We start from the raw sequence: 9,092 nt of genomic DNA, 5'->3' as shown, positions 1-9,092 counted from the left end.
TGGAGCACTCCGCTCTCTTCGACTCCCTTTTACCTTCTCTCTCTTCCATCTTCACCCTCTTCCGTTGTTCCCTGATCCCGTTCCCTTGCCTCCTCCGCTTCCATCCCGTCCTCCCTGTTGCAACGCAGAACCAAGCCTTCCCTCCCGAACGTCGCGAGGAACAGCGAACCGGGGCACGTCGCGGTGTCGGGTTTGTTTTGTCCTGGCGAATCCGTGATGAGAACGTATGTAGGTGTATCCCACCCTTTGTTCACGTGGCTGCTACGTGGGCAACCACGAGAGAACCACCCGTGTCCGAACGAAGGAACCCGGCCGAGTTTATGCGAACACGCTACCATCGCCAAGGACACGTTTCCTCGCTGAATCTACGAGCCATCGCGGCGTACAACTATTTTACCCTTTTCGTCCATCCTCCGTGGACCTTCCTCGTGGCAAACGATGGCTGCTCTTCCTTCGCCCTTCGGGGGCGGTGAAATTAGGGATGGATAGCGATCGATACATATTGATGATAAAAATTTTTACCAAATTTTGGATGACTGTACGAGTTGAATATCTTGCAGAGCTGAGACTCTGAATTCTTCCAGGTCACAGAGGTCACCGTCGTAAAGAGAAGTGTGCCAACCTGCAGAGAAATCGATGCAAACGAGGAAACGTCTAAAGCGTTGGCACGCGAATGGATCTTCCAGCGAGCAAACGCCACACGACTATGATATTAAATTACGAATCCAGCATGGCGAGCGTGAAACCATTCGAATGTGTATGAATCTTTTCAGAGGAATAGACTAGAGGCGTAAATTTGAAAGGTGCCATAAAGTATTATGCATCGTCTAGTTAGATCATAAATCTTCGATCGAAATTTAAGGGGTGAAGTGACCGTAGTAAAAAGATATTTCTATAGGATATAATATATATAAAACGGTGGGCATATCCGAGTTAATAGGATCAAACTAGAATTTATATTTCAACTCGGACGAAGTAGGAAGAGAACGTCCCGAACAAAGGGAATTATTTAAACGATGACAAACGACGCTCGGTCTCGTCTCGAGCCGAAAAAATTTAATTTTCCCGCTCCACCCCCTATGGCGAGGGAAAAAATACAAATTACCCGGTCGGGAATAAACGTCGTCGCATCGGGACGAGTTAAAAAACCATTTCTCTTCCCGCTGCCAACCATTGTCCAGTTCTAACCCCTCGTCCTACCTGCGTCCAAGACTGCCTAAGGAGCTAGTGAACGCGAAACCGGTCGTCCGGAAAATTTTTCCAGCCTCTAACAGCAGCTCCCACGCGAAGAAATGTCGTGGACACGATTTCATTAAACACTCTTCGAAATTCGACAGTTTCCCATGAATCCGAGCTCTGCTGGCTCTCTCGAGGCGTGTACAAAGACGCTGCAGGTCAACGGTGATGCGTCTTTTTTCCGAGGGTGAATCACCTGCTTGAATGTATTCTTCGAGAGTCTCGGGAATTCGAGCGCTTCATTTCCTTAATCGAGTGTAAAAGAGCCACTCGAGAGATGAAAAGAACCACTCGAGAACTCTGGAGGATGCCAATTTGATTTACTAGCGACACACGTGTCGTTTAGCCTCTCGATGATGATTCTACGGTGGCGAGTATAAAATTGATAATTTGTTTATATTAAATTTTAATAAGAATATTTTTGAACACCCTCTATCCTACCTTATCCGCGCCGCGAATAATATCCTCATAATTCTTCGAGGAAGAGGAACAGAAGAAACAGCAACTCTGAAGAATAAAAAGAAGCGGAAGGGAGAGGATGGCAAAGGTGTGTAGAAGAGAGGTGATCGCGGTTTGCGCCGCTTTCTCGTATTGAGCAATCAATAACAGGTCTGTATGACAGGCCACGCCACGCACACGGTCCGTTTCCGAGAGCGTGGCTTCGCGACGAAGATCGTGGGGTCCGAAGGTGGTGCAGGTGTTGGGTACCGGGAACAGGGCACCGCTCGCAGAGCCGACAAAGGGCCACGGCAATGGGCGAGTTGCATTCGGCATTTGTTTCTGGGGATACTTAGATCGTAATCTCGCCGGGGTTCTGACTTCGCTGGTAGTTATACGCGCCGACTACCCCCTCTTCGATTCACCAACGATCTCCCACCTCTATTCTTCCCTCGATTCTTTTATTCGCAGCTTCTTCTAAGAAGCTGATGTTTCGACGATAACGATCGAACAGCCTGATACCGAGGGTAAAATCGACATTGTAGACCAATGGACGTTCCGAGGGTGAATATTGAAAGGTTTCAAAATTTTAGCTGATTTTTTAAATTTACGTATCAGGTGATGATTATAATCGTTCCGACGAGTTTCGAGGTGAACAGGATCTAATTTTCGCGCGACTCGAGGTCATCCTCGCTTCACGAATCCGATCGAGTAGAGATAGAAACACGGCCGAGGTGAAATAGCCGCACACCGTCCGCAAGATTCACGGCCAGACCGTGCACCACTCATTAAGCATGGTAATGCTCGTTCACCTTGCAGATGTTGATCGGTAGGTACCTACTAATTACCCGAGGCTCGTTCTACCGGCGCTGAGGACGGTACGGAAACGACGATTTCGGGCCCACCAGCGTGCGAGATCGACTAATTAATTCTTCTGCGAGCGGATCGCCCTCTTCGTGCCACGAGCGAGCCTCGCCGTGTCTATCGAGAGGTTTCGATCAGCGTTCGGATTCGCGGATACTCATCCGATTCGCGTGGGTACTACGGGAACGCGCGCGAATTTCCTTACAATTACAGCATCGATATTTCAAGAGAAGGGAAGATTCGTCACGGGCGTCGATAATTGCCGAAAGGGTCAAGTGGCGAGCGCCGCGCGAGTCGGTGAACAGAGACGCGTTGATAATTGACGTGTCGGATCGTTCGTAGGAAAGGAAAGAGAAGAATGAGAAAGAGAAACGAGGCCCGACTCGACGAAACGGAGCTCGACTAAATAGCCGTGCGATGTTCGAGCGCGGCCTGAAAAGACATTCGTATCAATTATGGGAGGTAAAGTTTCAGTGCCCCGCTAAGGAGTCCGCCGCGGAGACAGAGCAGCGCCTTTCGAACCAACTGGCCCGCTATATATTAACCAGCAGGGGTCCATTTTACCCCCTCTCTCCTCTGCTGCCCTAACCTGCGCCCTCGACCAAGAACGCGGGCCTATTCTCCCTTCTACCTACTTCCCTGCACCCTTCCTCCTTCTCCCTCTCGCAACAATCCTCTTCTCTCCTTTCTCTCGTTAACCGACTCTTTCTCCTCGTCGGTTTCTAGTACAAATTAAATTAATTTTCGACCGTCCGACATTATTCTCTTATGAATTCCACGAGCCAAGGCCCTCGTGACCCGTGGAATGGAGATGTTTTCACGTCCCGCCACGTTCTGGGCCCAAGGGCTACGCACACCCCTCGTCTCGGGGCCATTAGTAAAGCCTCCTTTCTTCCCTCCCTTTGTTTATACCTTGTTCAATCCGCTCTATCTCCGCGTTCCATCTACTCTTTTATTCTTAGGTGTTCGAGCTTGCGGAGTAAGTATCGTGATTTATACTGTTAATTAGATTGGCTGGTGTGGAGCCTTTGATTCTGATTTCATTTTTTGTTAAATGAGGACGTAGATGAATTTGAAACTTCCTCTTTCCGGTTTCGTTAGACATACTCCAAGTTAAATATGATTTTTTCCTTTTAACATATTCGTAATCGGAGGCCCAGATTCTTCAACCATTAGCGCCTACGATTCTTCCCTCTTCTAATACTAATTTTCTTACGCTTTCAATTCCCGTCATACAATCGCTACCCCGTTATTTTGTAACGCCACGAGGCTGAAAGTTGACACGGCGTAAATATACGAGACAATAAATTACAGACCCAATTTCTTTTATCTTCCTTCGAAACGATTCCAATAACACCAGAAGCAAAATACTCGAATCTTATCCGGCGACCGCAATCTCGGCTCACCCCCTCGCGTCCCGGGAACGGGTCAAAGAACGTAACGAAAAAAACCGTCCCGAGAGTTCCACGAAAATTAATTTCAGCTCAATTTCCGATAGCTCGCGATCGTAGCGAGCGGAATCGTCAAGAAGTCTGGCGAGTCGAGATCTAGCTCGGAGTGGACGAGACGGGGTCAAGCGTCGCGATAAGACGATTCAACGAGCTGCCAACGCGGAGACGATAAGCAATTTGTAACGTTCGGGCTGAAACGAAAGAAAAAAAAAAAAAAGAAAAAGGAAAAATGGAGAGAAAGAAGAAGAAGGCCAGTTGGATGGAGGGAGCGAGAAAAAGAAATCGGTCGGTTTACAACGGACAGATATGGAGCGTCACGGTCCCGTCGGGTCTGGCTCCGTGATGAAACATAAATGTTTTACTCCCGCTTGTGTAATTCATGTCTAAACTATTTAGATAACGCGTTATCGCCTACAAACGAGCCACACAAACTCGAACCACCGTGCTGCCCCGTCCTTCGCCACCCATCCTGCCACTTTAACCCCTTTTCTGCCCTCTCTTATCCGCATTTACGTAATCGCGATCCCTGTTCAAAGCTTTCTACACCTCTCGTAAAACGTGTCGATGCTCTTCTTCCTTCGCTGTCGTCGCGATTCTTCGCTTTCTCTCGCATGAATCACCCTTTCGAAAAATGGGGGATGATCGGTGCGAAGTATTATTTAAGAGTTCGTTATTACCCAAGATCATCGTTATTTCGAGAGAGCGGTTGTTTGAGAGAGATAAAATTGAAATAAACTTCATCGTCATCCTTCACCAACACCACAACACTATGATGCAGATGCTAATTAAGACTTAATTTTATTATATCCGCCTCGTAGATGATGATTTATGTTCCATCTACGTCTTGTTCTGGACCGACGAAACGGAAACTCGATTAACTATTTAATAGGAAGAGAAAGGGGCGCGAGAGAGGGCTCGATGGATGAAGGAAATGCTTGTAACCGAGCGGCAAGAAAACCACGAAATGATGCGAATCAAATCTTACGGCTGGGTAGACGTTAATTACATAGTACGCGGACGAGCATGGGGAACGGCAAAAACAATCTCGACCGAGAGCCAACAGCGGTTTCCAGATTACGAACGCGAGCGAAACGAGTTCTTTGAGTCGATTAATCATAGATCGACTTCCTCCTTGCACCAGCGGGAAACGATACTTGGAAGAAACGGCGCGGAGCGTGAAGAAAAATCGAATTAGATATCGGGATCGATCGATCAAACCGCGTACGAACGTGATCTGCCGGTAATTGACGTCAAAACTTGCGCAGGTGGCAAGTTTGACCAGGAACATTGGTTAATTGACGATTATTAAGGTGAAGAAATTGATCCTTCGATTTCACATGGATCGTGGAATTATTTTATAAATTCAGAGGCGAGATTTTCAGGTTCTTTCACTGTCATTTTTATTTTAATTTTAATTTGAAAAATTATCTCAAGTGCAAAGGGTTAAACAGAATTCAATATAAAATTTACGATTCCCCGATAAAAGAGGAAACCTTGGAGAAGGAGAAAAGTATCACGTAAGACGTTAAACATAATTTATCTCTGTTAAGAATAATAAAATATTGTTTCTTGAAGAATCAGTGAACCATAAACGAGGGGTCAAGAAATGCCCGGCAGATAAGCTGAGAACGATCTGATTTTCATTCGAAAAGCAACATTAACGATCAACGATTTCCCAATCGTTTATAATTTTTCATAATTCATGCATCGTTTCGACTTTTCAAATTCATTCCCTCCCACACTCCCTCGTTAGAATGTCGTAATCGTTGTCTAAAAAAGTTTCTATACACCGACAAAGTGAATCGGTATCTAAAAAACAAGTCGAAGGAGGATGAGCGTTTCGTGGCTGTATTATTAAAGATGAGCTCGTAACAATATCGAACCGGCAGACAAATTGGACCACCCTGGGCCTACCCCCTGGTGCACACGACGCGCTGTCCAAAACAAAAAGCATCGCCGATGCTACCAGCTGAGATATCAAGATAATGACGATCCCGACAGAGGAGCCTGTCTTCTACCCGAGGAATTCGACGATTCGTTCATCCGCTCAACCCTTTTGAGAATTTCGTTTGAGTTTTTCATTCGTTCGAAAACGTGACGAGATGATTGAGCTATTTGGCAGATCATCGTTTCATTAGGAGCTCCTATCTTGATTGATTACGTATCATTTGGTGAATGAATTTGAAAAATTTGAAACGTGACAAATATTTGTGATGAATTTATAAATAATTAATGCTAATACACTTGAGAATGAAAAACATCGTAAGGGTTAAGCGGAGAATATTCAAAAGCGCCCCATCACCAAAGGGTTAATCACCTGAAAGACACCTTCATAAATTGCACAGGGGGTTTCTTAATTATTGAACAAAAGAAAGGTGTTCGCAATCTCCCTTCTGATGACAGAGAGACAGAACAGCGTAGAATGTTAATCTTCTATTCTCCAGAACAACCTTCCAACTTTTTGTTCCCTTTTCTAGCTTATTTTTCGTGATTTATGAGGCACCGAAACGCTTGGCCCGACTTTTTCTAGGACGGTCAGACCTGGAACCGACCAAGGTCCCGACTAATTTCGTAATACATCGATTCATGGTCCCCCTTTGGAAATTCATTAACGTGTCCGATAACCACCGGGCTCGATTGAGATATCGCCGCGAACATTTTCCCCGTTAACGATCCTTTCTCTGACCCGAAACTTCGAGCTCGATCGTTTTTCTTCACGATAATCATGCTTATTGAATTTCACCGGATCACACTACCCCTTTCTTATTTATGGGGCACCCTTCTCTGGATACGAAATTCGTTTGCAGACAACAAGAATCGTTTTGATTCACCCTTTTACAACTGTGAAAGGAGCACTTTTTAAAAAATTGATAAATTATTTATTTATTTCCGGGATTCCTTGTTCAACCCTTTCCGGTTCCCGGATTCTGGGTCCTCCCCGGAGGATTCCCTACCCCGGGTTTTCGGTCGTTTCGCATCAGTTTATTTTTAGTCGTCGAAAATTTAAAAATCTTAATTTTTACATTTTATAATTGGTTTTCAAATTAAAACGTTAATTGCCAAATTAAATCACCCCTAAAAAGTAGTTTCAAATTCAACCATTGCGCCATCTGTTTAAAAGCGGTTCAAACTACTCAATACCTTACCCATCGATTTTTTACGTGATCAAAATTAAAAATATGAAATTAAAATTGATTAACAGTGGCAAAGACGTGCCCTTTTAGTCGCCTTTTACGACAAGCAGGGATACTATGGGCGTATTCTACATCCCCCCGCCCATAGGGGGTAATCGATTTTTTAAAACATAATGAACCAGTGGAGTCATCTGTTAGAAAACAGCAGATGTTGCCTACCGACTTACCAATCGATCCTCCGGCAGTCGATAAGCCTCCCACGCCAGTTTAAAAAAAATGAAACCGACTCTTATATTTTCTACTGTACCTAAAATTGATAAGATAGATTTCTTTATCATCAACATTCAGTAATATAATTGCAAATGTGATTGCTTCATAATGAAAAAGCTTAGGGCTTAGGTCGACACTTATTCGAAGCATCGAAGACCCCTTTCGGAGGACCGAAGTGTACATCCTGGAGCTAAAAACTATCGATGTTTGTTGACACAAAGTTCCAGCAAAGTAATTCAAGGATCAAAGTTATCTCCAAGTGCCCCCATAGACACGCTTTTCTTTTTTTCCCACAGAAAGAAACGCTCGGAACGTGTCGGCATTAGACGTGAAATTTATTAACGAGATCTCGGTGTTGCAGCCACTTCAAAATTACAGACCTTTTTTCTCATGGAAACATCGACAAAGTGGCGCTCTGATTAACATCCAATTTTCCCTCTACCATTATATAAACTTACAGCATGTCTTTGACTGATTCAAGAGTTCATTAGAAAAATTATCCTACAACTTGTAATGAAAGAAATAAACTTATTCCTAAGACAATTCAATGGACTGTATTTTTTTTGAAATCCTTGAAAAGAACCATAGAATTGCAAAGGACCTAGGTCCCACAACTAGGAAGAAGAATGAAGGAAGAAACGAAGACTAAAATGGAGACAGGATGTTCGAAGAGACAGGGTAGCGTGTGGGCATTGTGTCGAAAGAGGACAGTTCGAAAGCGCATTTCTGCACTTAGGCGAGCTGGGATGACTTTCGTCGTTTTCTCACGAGTGGTCCAGACAATTGCGTGGATCTGGATGTCTAGACGGTCGCATCCTTCGTTTTATTTTCTGCGTTGCAACCAAAAACACGTTACATTTGCCAGAAACTTTCTGCCTCGGTTTCTCGATAATCCCTCGCCCACTTGTTCCTCCCGGTACCCATCGCATTCTTTCTCCTACCAAAATCATTTCTAATACAAAAATAATACGAGGATCTACAAGATTAAAAGAAACTCGGAACAGTAGAAGTACATAAAACATAAATAAGAAATGAAACGATAACAGTTACCCTTAATAAACTAAAGTATACGTCAACATGGAAGGACCTGCATAATCCCTCCATGTAGCAGCGAACTTCCGGTCGGATCGATCACATGCATTGTCTGAAGCAAGGTCGCATAGAGAAGAGCGTTCGAAGGAGAGAAAGAACAGATCCTGGAAACGCGGCCCGTCATGGGCGGCATCTGACCCCCCACGAGTCCAGCCAGAAGATACTCTACCGTGCGCCATGGGATTTTTTCTATAAACACGGATAGGGCATCCGAGGCCGCATGCAGCGGCTATTTAGACGCGAGTAAACGGCACAAAGGGCCCTTTTGTACAGCGAACACGGACCGTCCGTGTTGCAACTGGACACCACATTGCATCACAGACATACCGTAGGCTCGATTGCACGCTTTCGTTACACGCTGGATCACAGCGGTGTCGCGAGAGGAAGGAAGTGCTCGTTATCCTTTTTGCCATTTTCCAGACTAGGACCATAGCGTGAGAATAATTAATTTTTGGAGTATCCAAGTTTGAACGTAACTGAAAATACTAGGCACTTCAATTTAATTTTCATCCCCTCTTGAATACTTAATTTTTACCGACAAGAGGGGAAAAGAAAAGTGAAAATGGTACCGAGGTACGGTGGACATTTTCCAGAATCTTCAGAAAGA

This window comes from Osmia lignaria, chromosome 16 (assembly GCF_051020975.1).
Source record: "Osmia lignaria lignaria isolate PbOS001 chromosome 16, iyOsmLign1, whole genome shotgun sequence".
NCBI lineage: Eukaryota > Metazoa > Arthropoda > Insecta > Hymenoptera > Megachilidae > Osmia > Osmia lignaria.
This window is presented reverse-complemented; position numbering follows the sequence as displayed.